Here is an 18,298-nt window from a genome sequence, read left to right as displayed (position 1 = left end):
ATACGCGTGCGCTACCATAGCAGCGCTCTCCAAAAGAGCGTAGCGCTCGAAATAAAAGCGCTCTCCACGCATACGCTTCCCTTACGCGTACGCGTGGATCTTCAAAAAGCAATTCCACGCAGCCGCTCCATCCACGCATTCGTGTGGATCTTCACAGATGCCACACCCACGCGTACGTGTCATGCATGTGTACACGTGGTCTTTCAGAATTGTCACTTCGACGCGTATGCGTGGCCTACGCGTACGCGTCACATGCGAATTTTTCTTCCTCCACTATCGCAAGCGCTCTTTGACAACGAATGGAGTGCTCTCGCGCCAAGAGCGCTCATTGTTTTTAAATCATCAAATCTTGCATCATTCATATTATCAACTAAATCTTGTAAAAATCTCATGAAAATGCATAAAATCAACAATGTTTGATTGAATCATCACAAGCATGAATTTCTCATCCAAGCACTTATTTATTGCCTAAAAATGCATGAAAACCAAGTAAAAACAGATAAAAATTGCTAGTAAAACATGCACAAAATAACATGTCATCACAACACCAAACTTAAATCTTACTTGTCCCCAAGCAAGCAAAGAATCATGTAGTAAATTTTGACAACCCAAGGTGAGAAGAATAGCAAGTTGATGTCCATGGTTAGCTAGTTTTCTATGCATGCAACAATCACAAAAGAAATTCAAATGATTGATGTTTTTATCTAGCTCATTTTATGAAATCTTTTCTTTATATTTCTTCCTTGAAGCAAGCTTTTAATTCTCTTCTTAGCTTCTCCTTTTGGGTGCTTTGCCCCATGAGTTGAAAACAAAGCTACGACTCTAAATGCTTTGTTTTCAAGTATTACCACTTGATACATAAGTACCACAAGCATTTAATTAGAGGACTTCTTTAAGCTTATTTGTTTCTTTTCTTTACTCTCTAATCATTGATGCTCAGAGCCTTGAGCTTTGAGGGAGTGCTTTTGCACTTGAGCCTAGAATGCTTGCTTATCCTCAAGCAACAATTAAAACAGTGATGATGGGAGCTATGATGGATCATGAGTGTCTTACACAATGAAATGTGAGTAAGGCATGTACTTAATCAAGCAGAGATTAAAGATACAATAAAGGCATAAGACAGAAAACATGGACAATATGGTTGCAAAACTAAGAGGGTGTGTATGATACATTGCATAAAAGATAAGTGGCATACCAAACTTAGTATGACACTTTCACTTGGAATTGATGAAAGTATCCAGTAAAGATTGGAAATAAATTTTTTGTTGCATAGCAACACCAAACTTAGAATGCAATCACATGTCAATTTATTTGAACTAAAACTAAACAAAGGAAACTGTTCTATGCTAATAACACAATCACCAAGCGAAAAGTCTGTCACGAGAAAGGATATCTTGGTGAGGTATTAACAAAAATAGTTAAGGAGAAAAATAAAAGAAAGTATAAAAAACAAAAGAATGACTAAAACCAAGAGAAAGAAAAAGTGCCACACCAAAAGAAAGATAATACTGCAAAGGCATTATGATTATACAAACAAGTGGTGTTGCTGGATTCATTGCATAAAAAAAATAAGTGGCACACCAAACTTAGTGTGACACTTTCTCTTGAAATTGATGCAATCATCCAGAAAGATCAAAAATAGATTGTTGTAAGGCAACACCAAACTTAGAATGTAATCATATGCCAATTTTATTTGAAAATAAACAAAGCAAAGAAATGAAATGTTACCTAAGGTTGGGTTGCCTCCCAACAAGCGCTCTTTTAATGTCATTAGCTTGACATGTTGTTCTCAACTTTCTTCCTCTTCTTCCAGTTTGTTAAGAGGAATGACCTCAAGAGGAGAGAAGAGTCAGTCAGTGTCCCCTTTCTTGGTCTCTTTTCAGCAAGCTTTCTTTTGGTATTTGCTGGATTGAACTTGCTTGCTAGATCAGGGGTTGGATTGCTTGCAGTTGACCTTTTTTTCTTTATGGATATAATCAATTGTGGATTGGTCACAATCCTCTTTTCAGTGTTATTGTTGGTTGCCTTCACTTCTTGGATATCAAGACTTGGGTGTTGTGTGATGGTTGGAGTGTCCTCTTTATCAAAAGCCTCTTGAATTCGTGGTTCAATGAACCCTTCTTCTATGTAGCTCTCTGCTTCAATTGAATGTGTACTTCCTTGATTGTCTTCCTCTCTTTCTTCTTCATGATTTTCCATTGAGCCCTTTGGGAGTGAATTTTCATGTTCTTCTATCACCTCAAGTAGCTTCTGTGGATATGGAGTTACAGGTTCAAATACCTCCACAACTTCCTTCTCTATTGAAGTTTCATTTGGTACAGGGACCTCTTCATCTTGCTATTTCACTTCCTCCTTTGCACTCAATAATTGGTCTAAAACCACTTCCATGTTTTTGACAGAGGTTTCTTGTTCTTCCCAAGATTTTCTCGTCTCCTCTTCATATCTTTTAAGCATGGACTCAAGCTTTAAGAGTCTTTAGTTCAGGGAAGTTTGAGTGGGTTGTGAGTTTTGGAAGGGATTTTGTGTTGAGAGGTAGTCAAGTGATGAAGAATCTTCAAATGAAAAATTGGGAGTTGGGGTTGGAGAATGTTGCATGAATGCATTGAAGGTACTCTCAAGTGATGATGGCTCTTGATAGGTGGAGTATGGACTATTGAATGCTATTTGGTTTTGATCCTCCCATCCACAACTTGAGTAGTTTTTGTATTCATCAGTGTATGGATCATTTTGTGGCCTTGGAGAGCAATCTTGCATGAGTGTATTGACAGCACAATCAAATGATGATGTTTCTTGATGAACAGAAAATGAAGCATTGAAATTCCCTTCCCAGCCATAATTTGCGTCAGTGTTATAACAATATGAGTCACTTTGTTGCTCTGGGAAGTAGTTCATTTCACTTGATTGTTCATACTCCCTCATTCCTTGTTGATATTCCCATCCACCATTAGCATAATGACATGAATCATGTTTTGGTGTTGGGTAGTATATCATGGAATTGTCCTGACCATTTTGTGTCCCTGGAGCATATCCCCATTTGGTGGATTGCTCATAATCTATCATTTCTTGGTGATATTCCCAACCACCATTAGAATAGTCATTTGCTAATGGTGGGCAATATCCCATGAAATTTGTTTAATCAAGATATAAGTTGAACTCCATTTGAATTTTGTAAAACATAATCACCAAAGAGAATTGAAAGTCATGTCTCAAATGAGAATTTTTTAGTGACGCAAAAACACAAACACCTCAGTGTAAAGAGAAAATAGGGAATTAAAAGAACTTAAATGAGAAAAACAAAGAAAAATGCTTAATCTAGATTTATCACCCCCATAATCATTGTCGATCTAAATCAATCCCCGGCAACGGTGCCAAAAACATGATGAGGGAAAATCGATTCCACACAAACTAACCGGCAAGTGTACCGGGTTGTATTATGGAGTAAAACTCACGAAAGTGAGGTCGATCCCATAGGGATTGATGGATCAAGCAACTTTAGTATGGTGATTAGTCTAGTTAAGCTAACAGTGGTGACTTGAGTGAAATTGAATCAGCAGAATATGAATTGCAAGGAATTTAAAGTGCTGAAACTAAATGGCAGAAACTTAAATGGCAAGAAAAGTAAATTGCATCAAATGTAAAGGGCTTTGGGTGCAGGAAAATTAAGGAAGCAGTAAATCACATTGAACTCAGGGACAATTAACAGAAAGAAAAACTCATCAGGGATTGGAGATATCATAATCCACAATGAATCCAATGGGTCTCAAGTTCCTTCTCAATTATATGAGTAGATCTATGGCAGATTGAAATTGATTGGATCCCAATTCGTTGGCAATCCAATCTCTCTAATCACAATCAATCTTGCCAATTCCTCGATCTAATTGTCATGAAAAGAGGTTAAGTGCATGTCTCTCATCCATAAGCCACACAATCTCTCAAGATCTCAATTCCTCCCGAATGGTGTTGATCAAGAGAGTTGTGAAGGATAGAGCCTGAGTTCTAATGCTCATGATTCACCTTCCGAGGCTCACACAAGCATTCAACATATTTGAACCCCCTTCCAGAGTGAATTAATCTCAATTAAAATAGAGGATATCCTATAGCTACACAAATGAATTGGAAAGAAGAATAAGTTCACTAAATTATGTGAATCATAACAGAGCTCCTCCCCTAATGATTGGGGTTCAGTGGATCATAGCTCTAAGAACAATTGCAAGAAATCTAAATTGCAAAAATGTAAATCAAGCTCATTGTAAACTGAATTGTAAAATTTGTAGAAGGGAAATTTACAAAAGAGAATTATCAGAAACTGAAATTGCATTGGCTAAACTAAATTCAATACAAAAGAAATATAAAGTGCAGAGAAGAAAGTGTATCAAACTATGCTAAGCTCTCTGGAGTCTCTCATCCTCCAAGAGAGCTCTGGAGTCTCTAATCTTCCAGCCTTCTATTCTCCTCCTACTCCTACTGTCGATGAGAGTCTTTTAGAATTCCCCCCTCAGAATATGAAACTAAAGCCTTTATATAGGCTTCCCTAAATTACAAGTGAAAATGAAAATAAATTATAATTAAATAAAATTCCTATTCTAGATGATCCTTGTGGCCTTCATTGAGTGATATGAGTGGGCTTGCATGCTTGTGTGGTTCAAATAGGTTTGGAATGAAATCAATTCAGCCAGAATTCTGCTCCCAGGAGAACGTGGCGTTCATTTGGAGGATGGAGCGCTTTTACACCCACGCGCACACGTCACCCAGGCGTGCGCACCATTTTGCATTTTGGCACATCCACACATACGCGTCACCCACGCGTACGCATGACCTTTAGAATTTGCCCCTTATGATGCGTACGCATGCTATACGTGTGCGCATCCGAAGTAGCGCTCTCCAAAAGAGCGTGGCGCTCAAAATAAGAGTGCTCCCATGCATACGCGTGGATCTTCAAAAATCAATTCCATGCTGCCGCTTTATCCACGCGTTCGCGTGGATCTTCACAGATGCCACACCCACGCATACGCATCATGCATGCGTACGCATGGTCTTTCAGAATTGTCACTTCGACGCGTACGCGTGGCCTACGCGTACGCTCCACTATCACAAGTGCTCTTTGACAACAAACAGAGCGCTCTCGCGCCAAGAGCGCTCATTGTTTTTAAATCATGGGCCACACTTTTAAAAGCGTGGCCTAAGGTTTCAAAGCGTGCTCAAACTTCAAAGTGTGTCCAAAATTCTTCTTTTGAGCTTATTTTGTGCTTTTTTGCTTCTTTCTTACCTGTCATCAACCAAACAGATACATCAAAGCCTTGGCATAATCATCAAATCTTGCATCATTCATATTATCAACTAAATCTCGCAAAAATCTCATGAAAATGCATAAAATCAATAATATTTGATTGAATCAGTACAAGCATGAATTTCTCATCCAAGCACTTACTTATTGCCTAAAAATGCATTAAAACCAAGTAAAAACAGATAAAAATTTCTACTAAAACATGCACAAAATGACTTGTCATCACCTCCAGATATGTTTAGTGAATGGGTGAAGCTCCAGAACTTTTATGAGGGCCTCTCTATGAAAGCAAAAAAGGCATTAGATTACTCTTCAGGAGGGTCACCTCAAATGATGAAAACTTCACAGGAGGCACATGATCTCATAGATATGGTGCCTAACAATCAGTACTTTTACTCCTTGGAGAGACAAGCAACTCCAATGAGAGGTGTCTATGAGCTTGAGGGTGTGGATGCTATCCTAGCCCAGAACAAGCTAATGCATTAGCAACTTTAGCAGTAGATGAACATGATGGCAAAAAGGATGGATAGACTTCAATTGGCAGCAATAAGTACAACAAGTCAAGCTCCAAATACATGGGGGCAAACTGAAGAAAGCCTTGAGGTGTACAGCAATGAGAAGCAGCCTGAGCATGTCCAGTATATGCACAACAGAAGTTCTTCCCAAAATGACTTTCATGGGGACACATACAACTCTTCATGGAGGAACCATCCCAACTTGAGATGGGGAGAAAACCAGAACCAATGGCAGAGGAACTCTAACCCCAATAACTTTCACAACACAAGCAACCAAAACCATCATCCTACTAAAAATAATCCATATAGAAAACCACAAAATAATGGTTCCACATCCAGATTCTACCCACAAAATAACCCTTCAAACACCCCAACCAACTTCCATCAACAACCAACCTCTCATCCACAACCACAACAACATCAAGAGTCTCAAAGAATCTCTAATCTAGAGATGATGATGGAGAAACTCATGAATAACCAAGAGATGGCAAGCAAGAACCATGAAGCATCAATGAAAAACCTTGAAAGACGAATAGGGCAACTATCCAAGCAACCTGCTGAGTGGCCAATCAATGCCTTCCCAAGTGACACCATTCCTAATCCAAAGGAGGAGTGCAAGGCAATACAACTTAAGAGTGGTAAAACATTGGAAAAAGATAGCAATGTTGACAGCAAAGAAGAGACAGAGGCTGAGAAAAATGACAAGGAGGATCCCAAGAAGGATGATGAACTACAAGCTTCAAGGAAAGGCAAGCAAGTCTCAGAGACACAAACACAAGAGCAGAAAAAGGAGGTGAAACCATATGTCCCTCTACTACCTTACGCTCGGAGATTGCACAAGGAGATGAAGGATCAACAATTCGCTAAGTTCTTGGAGATTTTCAAGAAATTGGAGATCAACATCCCGCTAGCTGATGCCTTAGAACAAATACCACTCTATGCAAAGTTTCTCAAGGAACTTATCAATAACAAAAGGAGCTGGAAAGAGAAGGAAACTGTGATCCTCACCCAGGAATACAGTGCTGTAACTCAAAGAGGTATTCCACCAAAACTCAAGGACCTAGGGAGTTTCCTCATATCATGTACCATAGGAAACATAACATTAGAAAAAGCTCTCTGTAACCTGGGTGCCAGTATAAATTTGATGCCTCTCTCCATGATGAAAAAGCTGTCAATAGAGGAAGTTAAACCCACCAAAATGTCACTTCAAATGGCTGATAGATCACTCAAATACCTAATGGAGTTGTGAAAAACTTATTGGTGAAGGTTGGGGAGTTCATCTTCCTTGCTGACTTTGTAATCCCAGATATGGAAGAGGAGGGACACAACTCAATTATCTTGGGGTGACCTTTCTTAGCCACAGCAAAAGCCATCATTGATGTAGAAAAAGGTAAAATGGTTCTCAGGGTACATAATGAGCAAATGATCATCAATGTCTTTAAGGCAATGCAATACCCCCTGAGAAAGAGAACCATATGAGGGTGGAGATGATAGAAACCTTGGTGGAAGAAGAACTTGAGACAAGCCATCTTGAAGAACAAGAGGAAGAATTTCAACAGATTTAAGATTAAGATGCCAAAAAGAAGCAAGTACCGAAAATTCACTTGAAGGAAAGAAAGAGGAGGCACCAAAGTTAGAACTGAAACCTCTGCCAACTCATCTCAAATATGCATTTGTTGGTGGGGAGGAAACATTTCCAATAATCATCAACTCATCCTTGAGTACTGAAAGAGCAAAACCGTCGGCTTAGAATTTTTTTGTCACAAAATAATTCCGTTGCAAGTATAGCTCCAAGCCAACGAGTAATGCTCAAATCAAATTTTAATTCAAAGATGTCACAATTCAAATCAAATTAACCGAGAGTAGTTATACCTCGGGTAGTCTTTCCTATGAACTAGTGTCTAAGAGCACACAATTTTTGGTTCTGAAAGTCAAATGGGTGTTTTCAATAAGGAAGCAAACAATAAAGAGATAAAAGAACGATCAAAATTGCAATTAATTAACTAATGAAGGAATAAAAGAACTATGTATATAATTATGACAAGTAAGACTCAAAATTGGTGGAAAAGTGGTTCAAAACATAAATAGAACCTTGACTTAGGTGAGTTATGGAATTTCTTCCTTCCCATTGATGGGTTGAAAACGGAATTCCAACACCTAAACTCACTGGCAAGTGTACCGAGTCACATCAAGTAGTAATTACTCACATGAGTGAGGTCGATCCCACATGGATTGAAGGATTGAGAAATTTTAGTTAGGTGGTTGATTTAGTTAAGCAAACAGTTGATGATTTGAGTGATTTGTAACCAACAGAAGCTAAATTGCATGAAACTAAAAGGGAGAAGGAGAATTGACAGTAAATTAAAGAGCAGAAGAAGTAAAAGAGCTGAATCTTAAAGTGCAAGTAATATAAATGACTAAAACTTAAATTGCAAGAAATGTAAATAGCTGAAGCTTAGAGTGCAAGAAATGTAAATTGCTTGAATAATAAAGGGGTGTGGGATGCTGAGATTCAGAATTTAACAACAAAAAACAAAGAAGATGAAATAAATGCAGTAGATCTAAATAGAATTTGAAAATTGCAGTGAAGAACCAAACAGAGAGTAGATTCAACTTAATTTCAAGAGCTAGGAAAGAAATCCAAGAGCTCAGAGGCTCAATGAGACTAGAAAACAAGTCTAGATCTCAATTCCTTCCTTGATCCAATAGAGAACAATTTACAGAAGAAAAGAAAATTTAAAACAGCAAAGGAAATTCAGATCCACTTCTTGGAACACTTGAGAAGAGAGGTAAAAGATGATTCTCAAAATTAGAATCAATGAAGCTCTTCAATCTCAATTCAAATTCCAAGAGTAGATAGCAAATGTAGCAGAAGAAATGGAAACGAAATCAGAAAGCTTAATCCAATTCACAATTCCTTAGAATTATGCAAAAGAGAACAAAGATGAATTGTAGATCAAGGATTGAAACAGAATTCCTTCAATCTCCATCCACAATTCAAAAACAGAAAGCAAGAAATGCAAAAGTGAGAACAAGGAGGAAAGAACTCAGCTCTCAATCCCAATTCCCAAATCCAAGCTCAAAATAAAAAAAAAAAGCAAAAGGTCAAAAAGGTCCAAAAGGTCAAAAAAATTCCTCTCTCACTCAAACTAAGTCCTATTTATACACTTTCTATTTTTTATCTTCAGAATTTGGAGTGGGCTTCTCATTTGGTGAAGAATTAAATCCAAAGTGGCAATTGAATAATAATTGGACCCATGGTGCACCTCCAGGGGAGCGTTCAGTTAACTCAGTTAACTGAGCGCTTCAAGTCTTGTTAAAATTGCTCATGGTGCTTGGCTCCAGGGGACCGCTCAGTTAGGCTTTTTTAACTGAGCGCTACACATGCCTTTGCCCTTCAATTTGGTGCGTGACAAGCTTCCTTGGGTGTGCCTTGCATAGCTTTCTTGTGCGTGCCTCATAGCATTAAGTTAACTTTGTTAACTTAGCGCCCCTTGCTGTTTGAGTGAGGCCAGCTTCGAGCCTTGGTGGAAGCAATTCGGCCAATTTTTGTGGCACAAGGTAGCACTCAGTGAAGAAGTTTTAACTGAGCACCCCTTTTGCTTTGGTGTAGCGCTTTTCTTTTTGGCTTGAGGCTCCTTGTTCGAATCCTGGTGGGTGCAAATTTGGTGCCAATTTCCTTCGCAAAGTGGAGTAGCGCTCCCCTTGGTTCCATCAGGTGCTTGGTTCGAGCCTTGGAGGTTGCATTTTGGCAATTTCCTTTGGTGAAGAGTAGCGCCCCTCATACCTCATGTGCAAGGTTCGATCCTTGGCTCCCCCATTTTGCTTGATGTGCTTTGATTTCTTTCATGGGGGGCACGAAAAAGGTGGGAAAAGTTAACTGAGCGCCATGAGTTTTGCCTTCTTCTTTAGGTGCTCAGTTAACTCTCTTTACTTAACGCCCTAAGCCTTGGTCCTTTGGTCATGCTGCTTTGATTATCTACTAGCGCTCAGTTAAGTAATTTAACTGAGCGCCCTTGCCTCCTTTGTGCGCCACGCTTTTGTTTCCTTGGGTCACGCTTTCTAAAGCATGGCCTAAGGTCCAAAGCATGCTTTATCTTCAAAAGCGTGCCAAAAATTTCCTTTTTTAACCATTTCTTCACCTACAAGTAATCAACACAACCAAACAAAGCATCACCAAATTCACAAGGTTCATAAATTATTCAAAAACCAACTAATTTTAGCTTAAACCTCATGATTTGGTGTCAAATAAAGGATGGTTGATTGATTCAACAAAACCATGCAAATCCACTCCAAATTACTTACTTACAATGCAAGAAAGTGCATAAAACCTAATGAAACAAGTGAAAAATGCTTGAAAAGCTAGCATAAGATGACTTGTCATCACAACACCAAACTTAAACCTTTCTTGTCCCCAAGCAAGCACTAAACATAAGAGAAAATGAAATGAAACAGAGAAGTATGCATGTCCTTATTTAGCAGATAATTGAACTTGGTTCATGGAATTTTATGCAGACAATGGCAGCTCATTTATTCCTTGTTGACAGATAAGAAATGTTTCCTTAAAGGTTCATTAGAGTTGCTGCTATAATGCCTTGCTTTTGCTTGATCCCTGTGAGCTTTTTCTTTCTTTCTTTTGCTTTAGAAGGCTTATTTATTAATGAAAGCTTAGTGGCAAGTGTTGCAGCAGCCTTTTGGCTAAATTTTGCTCAACACTTCTTCACCATAGACACATGGCTCACAATTTCTTCCTAGGAACATTGATGCCCAGCATATCTTTGGATTACTAAATGTTTTGTAACTAGGTAGCTCTTGACGGTGGACTTTCAGTTGGCAATCCCAAATCAGTTGATCTAAGTGGCCAAGTTTTAAAATACTCCTCAGAACCTACTTGTCCAAGCATATCCCAGTACAAAATCACCACAGGCAAATGTCCTAAGGTCCAAGCTATTGGTGTCTAGCCTTATTGTTTGTTTCTTTGCCAATTCTTGGCTTTTCTCTTTTTCTTTTTCTTTCTTATTTGGCTTCATTCTCTAGGGAATTTCATAAATAAAGGACTTTATAGTAGCAAACTAATTCACACTTCAAAAAACATGTTATTATGCAGCTTTTCTTATTTGAGCTAACCATTAAATCAAACAAATACCACCACTGAATCCTCATCCTAGTTTCTACAACATTGGACAACCACTTTTCTAAATCAAACATTTTTCTTTTATTTATGCAGAAGGGAAACAAAACAAAATTCAAGCTAATGATGGATGAATATGCAAGCTAGCATTCTTAGCAAGCATCTCCACTTGCACTTAATTGAACACTTCAGCAAGACATATAGGAATTTCTAGATTAAAAATGCTTCACAGCAATAAGGATTAAGTGTCAATACAACCTGTTGGGAGTGTCTCTCAGCTTTTCCTTCTATCATCATTATTTCTATCTGTTGCTTCTCCTTTGGATGATGATGCAGATCCTTCTCACAGATTGAATGTTTTCCTGTATAATCCTTAGAAGTTGCTTGTTTCTCAAGCCCTTGGGCAACTGGTTAGTATGTAAGAATTATTTGCGGGCTTTTGAACTTACTTTGGTGTGTGAACACCAAACTTAGTCCCTTGCCAATGTTTCTCATGCATCAAATTAATCATATATGAAACCCTTTTGTCTTTAATGAAGTTTATAAAACTAAAAACTAGAAGACAGACAATGGTTCAATGGTTCATCTGATTGCTTGGAGCTAGCAACCCTTTATGCAGAAGGTGAGAATGTGTTTTTAAATGAGAATTCGGTGGAACACCAAACTTAGCATCATTCACTCTTCCTTAAATTGTTTTGGTGTGCAACACCAAACTTAGCTCCTTGCAATACAGATAAAACCACTCAGCCTTTTTATTGAAATAGCTATGAAAAGAAAATTACCTCAGGTTGGGTTGCCTCCCAACAAGCACTTTTTTATTGTCACTAGCTTGACATTGGACCCTCATTAGGGTGGTTGATGATTATGATGTCTCAGCTTGTCTCCTCTCAAAGTAAGCTTCCTTCCAGTGCCCTGATGTTCAATATCTGCATGTTCCAGTGAGAGTAGCCTGTTGATAGTGTAGTAATCATCAAATTGTTGATTTGTCCCCAACTGTTGGTAGATTAGTTGTACTTTATCTCCATTTGAGAATCCTTCAGTTGGGATATTTTTATTTTTGCACCCTTTTGGACCCTTTTTCTTGTTTTTCTTCCCTTTTTTCAGTGATTTTTCTCCTTTGACAGTGGGCTGTATTTTGGAATCTATCTTCCCAATAGCTAACACCTCACTTCCTTCTTGCTTTTTCTCGTCATTCTTTAGAGTCTCATTCTCCTTTTGTCCTACCTTGCTGCTTGTCTCTTGCTTTGGAAGGGAACTAATGAGTGTCTTGTTGGTTTCTTCCTTCCACTGCAAGTCTTCTTTGTTAGCCTCCAAGCATGTTTCCTTCTCCTCATTATGCTGTGCTTCTGGAAAGACATTCAGGGTAATGCTTTCATCATGTACCCTTAGAGTCAGCTTTCCTTGTTCAACATCTATAATGGCTCTTGCTGTGGCTAAGAATGGTCTTCCCAAGATAATAGATTCACTCCCTTCTTCTCCTAGATCCAGGATAACAAAGTCTGTAGGGAATATGAACTTGTCCACCTTGACCAAAAGGTTTTCAATTACTCCTTTGGGAAACACCAATGATTTGTCCACGAGCTTTAGTGACATCTGTGTGGGCTTTACCTCCTCTATGCATTGCTTTCTCATCATAGAATAAGGGATTAGATTGATGCTAGCCCCTAAGTCACACAGTGCCTTTTTTATGGTTATATTGCCAATAGTGCAAGGTAAGAAGAAGCTCCCAGGATCTTTGAGTTTTGGTGGGAGACCTCTTTGAATTACAGCACTACACTCTTGTGTGAGTATAATGCTCTCCTTCTCATGCCAACTTCTCTTTTTGTTAATGAGCTCCTTCAAGAACTTTGCATATAGAGGCATATGCTCTAATGCTTCAGCCAAAGGAATATTAATTTCCAATTTCTTGAAGACTTCAAGGAACTTGGGGAAGTGTTGATCCTTGGTTTCCTTGTTGAACCTCTAAGGATATGGTAAGGGAGGTGTAAAAGCCTTTACTACCTGCTTCTGCCCTTGAGATTATTCCTTCATTACTTGCTTCCCTTTCCTTGAATCTTGTGGCTGATCATCTTTCTCTTTAGGCTTCTCTTGAGCTTGCTTGCTTGCTATCATCTCTTCCTTGTTGCTAGCTTCACCATGCTTGCTGTTAGCTTTGTCATTGTCCATGGGCCTCTTGTTATCTTCTTTGTTACTCACCAAGGTTTTTCCACTCCTCAGTTGGATGGCTTTGTATTCTTCTTTAGGATTTGGAATGGTATCACTTGGGAGTGAGCTTGTTAAACTTTCAATCACAACTTGCTTAGATAGTTGCCCCATCTGCCTCTCTAGGTTTCTTATTGAGGCTTCCTGATTCTTGCTTGTTATCTCTTGGTGCTTCAGCATCTTTTCTATCAATATCTCCAAGTTGGAGATCTTTTGAGTGTCTTGTGATGCTTGTGGCTGGTTGTGAGATGTTGAAGGTGGGTTATAGGTGTTTTGGTTAGTGGTTGGGTTGTTGGGTGGATAGTAGCTGAAATTTGGGTGGTTGTTTTGGGGTTTTCTATATGGATTGTGGTTTGTGCTTTGCTGGTTGCTGTTCTGGTTGTTTCTTGAGTTGTTTTGGTTTGAATTTCTTTGCCATGGTTGCTGATTTTGATTGTGGTTATCTCCCCATCTGAGATTCGGATGGTTTTTCCAAGATGGATTATAGGTGTCACTATAAACTTCATTTTGGCCAGAGCCTTGGTTGTGTACATATTGAATTTGTTCCTGCTGTTGATCTTCTTGGTTTTCTTCATTTTGTCCCCATGTGGGTGATGGTTGGCTTGTATTCACTGCTGCAACTTGCAAGCTATCAATCCTTTTAGCCATTTGCTCAAATTGTTGTTGGATTTGCTACTGCATTATCTTGTGTTGAGCTAGGATTGTGTCTACTCCTTCCAACTCTAGCACTCCTTTCCTTTGTGATGGTTGTCGTTGTCTCTGATGGCCAAAGAAGTATTGATTGTTTTCCACCATATCAATGAGGTTTTGAGCCTCCTCTGCTATTTTCATTAGTTGCAAAGAGCCTCCTACTGAATGGTCTAGTGCTTCCTGAGCCTTAAGAGTCAATCCTTCATAGAAATTTTGAAGGACATCCCATTCATTAAACATTTCAGGGGGATATTTTCTAATCAGGGCCTTGTACCTCTCCCATGGCTCATAGAGAGATTCTGCATCCATCTGTGTGAAAGTTTGCACTTCAGTCTTGAGCCTGATGATCCTTTGAGAGGGGTAAAATTTGACCAAAAATTTATTCACTAGATCCTCCCAGCTAATGATGCTTCCTTGTTGAAAGGTTTCAAGCCATTGAGCAGCCTTGTCCCTCAATGAAAATGGGAACAGCAACAATTTGTATGTTTCTGGATGCACACCATTAGACTTCACTGTATCACAAATCCTTAGAAAGGTAGATAAAGTGTTGGTTTGGATCCTCCAAAAGGCTTCCTCCATATGAACAATTGTTCTGTACCAATGTGATGAGCTGGGACTTCAATTCAAAGTTATTTGATTTGACATTTGGGGTAAGGATGCTACTCCCACAATGCCTTGGATTAGCAAATGTGTATGAAGCCAATACTCTCCTTTGTGGTTGACCATTGTTGTTGGCCATTCCTACTGGTGGATTTTTTGGATTTGTTGAGTGTTCCTCCATTTCATGAAATTCTTCTTCCAAAAGTTCTTCTTCTCCAACAATTCCTTTCCCTCTTTCTTCTCTTCTTATCCTTCGGAGAGTTCTTTCGTCAGCTTCACAAAAAGTAGGGGTCTCCCTCCTTGCCTCTGTCATAAAACCCAAACAACAAGAAACACAAGAGCACTCTGTAGCTTGAGTGCAGTGAGAGTTAGTAGAGACAAAGTCTCAAATAGTTAGTGTGCTAGTTAAAAATAAGGGAAATAAACAAAAATAAAGAAAAAGTGCTTAATCTAGAACACCACCTTACTTAATCATTGTCAATCTAATCAATCCCCGGCAATGGCGCCAAAAACTTGATGGGTTGAAAACGGAATTCCAACACCTAAACTCACCGGCAAGTGTACCGGGTCGCATCAAGTAGTAATTACTCACATGAGTGAGGTCGATCCCACAGGGATTGAAGGATTGAGCAATTTTAGTTAGGTGGTTGATTTAGTTAAGTAAACAGTTGATGATTTGAGTGATTTGTAACCAACAGAAGCTAAATTGCATGAAACTAAAAGGGAGAGGGAGAATTGACAGTAAATTAAAGAGCAGAAGAAGTAAAAGAGCTGAATCTTAAAGTGCAAGTATTGTAAATGATTGAAACATAAATTGCAAGAAATATAAATAGCTGAAGCTTAGAGTGCAAGAAATGTAAATTGCTTGAATAATAAAAGGGTGTGGGATGCTGAGATTCAGAATTTAACAACAAAAAACAAAGAAGATGAAATAAATGCAGTAGATCTAAACAGAATTTGAAAATTGCAGTGAAGAACCAAACAGAGAGTAGATTCAACTTAATTGCAAGAGCTAGGAAAGAAATCCAAGAGCTTAGAGACTCAATGAGACTAGAAAACAAGTCTAGATCTCAATTCCTTCCTTGATCCAATAGAGAACAATTTTTGAAAGAAAATAAAATTTAAAACAGTAAAGGAAATTCAGATCCACTTCTTGGAACACTTGAGAAGAGAGGTAAAAGATGATTCTCAAACTTAGAATCAATAAAGCTCTTCAATCTCAATTCAAATTCCAAGAGTAGATAGCAAATGTAGCAGAAGAAATGGAAACGAAATCAGAAAGCTTAATCCAATTCACAATTCCTTAGAATTATGCAGAAGAGAACAAAGATGAATTGTAGATCAAGGATTGAAACAGAATTCCTTCAATTTCCATCCACAATTCAAAAACAGAAAGCAATAATGCAAAAGTGAGAACAAGGAGGAGAGAACTCAGCTCTCAATCCCAATTCCCAAATCCAAGCTCAAAATAAAAAAAAAGCAAAAGGTCAAAAAGGTCCAAAAGGTCAAAAAAAATTCCTCTCTCACTCAAACTAAGTCCTATTTATACACTTTCTATTTTTTATCTTCAGAATTTGGAGTGGACTTCTCATTTGGTGAAGAATTGGATCCAAAGTGGCAATTGAATAATAATTGGACCCATGGTGCACCTCCAGGGGAGCGTTCAGTTAACTAAGTTAACTGAGTGCTTCAAGTCTTGTTAAAATTGCTCATGGTGCTTGGCTCCAGGGGACCGCTCAGTTAGGCTTTTTTAACTGAGCGCTACACATGCCTTTGCCCTTCAATTTGGTGCATGACAAGCTTCCTTGGGTGTGCCTTGCATAGCCTCCTTGTGCGTGCCTCATAGCATTAAGTTAACTTTGTTAACTTAGCGCCCCTTGATGTTTGAGTGAGGCCAGCTTCGAGCCTTGGTGGAAGCAATTCGGCCAATTTTTGTTGCAAAAGGTAGCACTCAGGGAAGAAGTTTTAACTGAGCGCCCCTTTTACTTTGGTGTAGTGCTTTTCTTTTTGGCTTGAGGCTCTGATGAGCGGATAATTTATATGCTTTTTGGCATTGTTTTTACATAGTTTTCAGTATGATTTAGTTAGTTTTTAGTATATTTTTATTAGTTTTTAAATAAAAATCACATTTCTGGACTTTACTATGAGTTTGTGTGTTTTTCTGTAATTTCAGGTATTTTCTGGCTGAAATTGAGGGACTTGAGCAAAAATCAGATTCAGAGGTTGAAGAAGGACTACAGATGCTGTTTGATTCTGACCTTCCTGCACTCAAAGTGGATTTTCTGGAGCTACAGAACTCCAAATGGTGCGCTCTCAATTGCGTTGGAAAGTAGACATCCAGTGCTTTCCAGCAATATATAATAGTTCATACTTCTTCACGGGTTTAGACGACACAAACTGGCGATCAACGCCTGCTTCCTGCCCTATTCTGGAGTTAAACGCCAGAAACAGGTTGCAAAGTGGAGTTAAACGCCAGAAACAGGTTACAAACTGGCGTTCAACTCCAAGAGAAGCCTCTACACATGTAAAGCTCAATGCTCAGCTCAAGCACACACCAAGTGGGCCTTGGAAGTGGATTTCTGCATCATTTACTCATTTTTGTAAACCCTAGTAACTAGTTTAGTATAAATAGGACTTTTTACTATTGTATTTAAATCTTTTGATCTGATCTTTGATCAATTTTATGCTATCTTAGACCTTTATGGGGGCTTGCCATTCGGCCATTCCTGGACCATTATCACTTATGTATTTTCAACGGTAGAGTTTTTACACACTATAGATTAAGGTGTGGAGCTCTGCTGTTTCTCATGAATTAATGCAAAGTACTATTGTTTTTCTATTCAATTCACACTTATTCCTCTTCTAAGATATTCATTCGCACCCAAGAACATGATGAATGTGATGATTATGTGACGTTCATCACCATTCTCACCTATGAACGCGTGCATGACAACCACTTCCGTTCTACATGAAGATGAGATAGAATGAGTATCTCTTAGATATCTAATACAGGGGACCAAGTCCGAGATATTAGAGTCTTCGTGGTATAAGTTAGAACCCATGGATGGCCATTCTCGAGATCCAGAAAGTCTAAACCTTGTCTGTGGTATTCCGAGTAGGATCTGGGAAGGGATGGCTGTGACGAGCTTCAAACTCGCGAGTGCTGGGCATAGTGATAGACACAAAAGGATAGTAAATCCTATTCCAGTATGATCGAGAACTGACAGATGATTAGCCATGCAGTGACAGCGTATTGGACCATTTTCACAGAGAGGACGGGATGTAGCCATTGAGAACGGTGATGCCCAACATACAGCTTGCCATGGAAAGGAGTAGGAATGATTGGATGAAGACAGCAGGAAAGCAGAGGTTCAGGAGGAACGAAAGCATTTCTATACGCTTATCTGAAATTCTCACCAATGAATTACATAAGTATCTCTATCCTAGTTTATATTTTAATTATGTTTTAATTATCAATTCTCTATAACCATTTGAATCCGCCTGACTGAGATTTACAAGGTGACCATAGCATGCTTCAAGCCGACAATCTCCGTGGGATCGACCCTTACTCACGTAAGGTTTATTACTTGGACAACCCAGTGCACTTGCTGGTTAGTTGTGCGAAATTGTGATAAAGTGTGATTCACGTTTGAGAGCACCAAGCATTTGGCGCCATTGTTGATGATCACAATTTCGTGCACCAAGTTTTTGGCACCGTTGCCGGGGATTGTTCGAGTTTGAACAACTGACGGTTCATCTTGTTGCTCAGATTAGGTAATTTTATTTTATTTTAAAGCTTTTTTTTATCTCTTATTTTTGAAAATAATACAAAAAAAAATTTCTTATTTTTCATTTTAACAAAAATGATTTTTGAAA

This window comes from Arachis ipaensis, chromosome B06 (assembly GCF_000816755.2).
Source record: "Arachis ipaensis cultivar K30076 chromosome B06, Araip1.1, whole genome shotgun sequence".
Classification (NCBI taxonomy): Eukaryota; Viridiplantae; Streptophyta; class Magnoliopsida; order Fabales; family Fabaceae; genus Arachis; species Arachis ipaensis.
Note: the sequence above shows the minus strand (reverse complement) of the source record.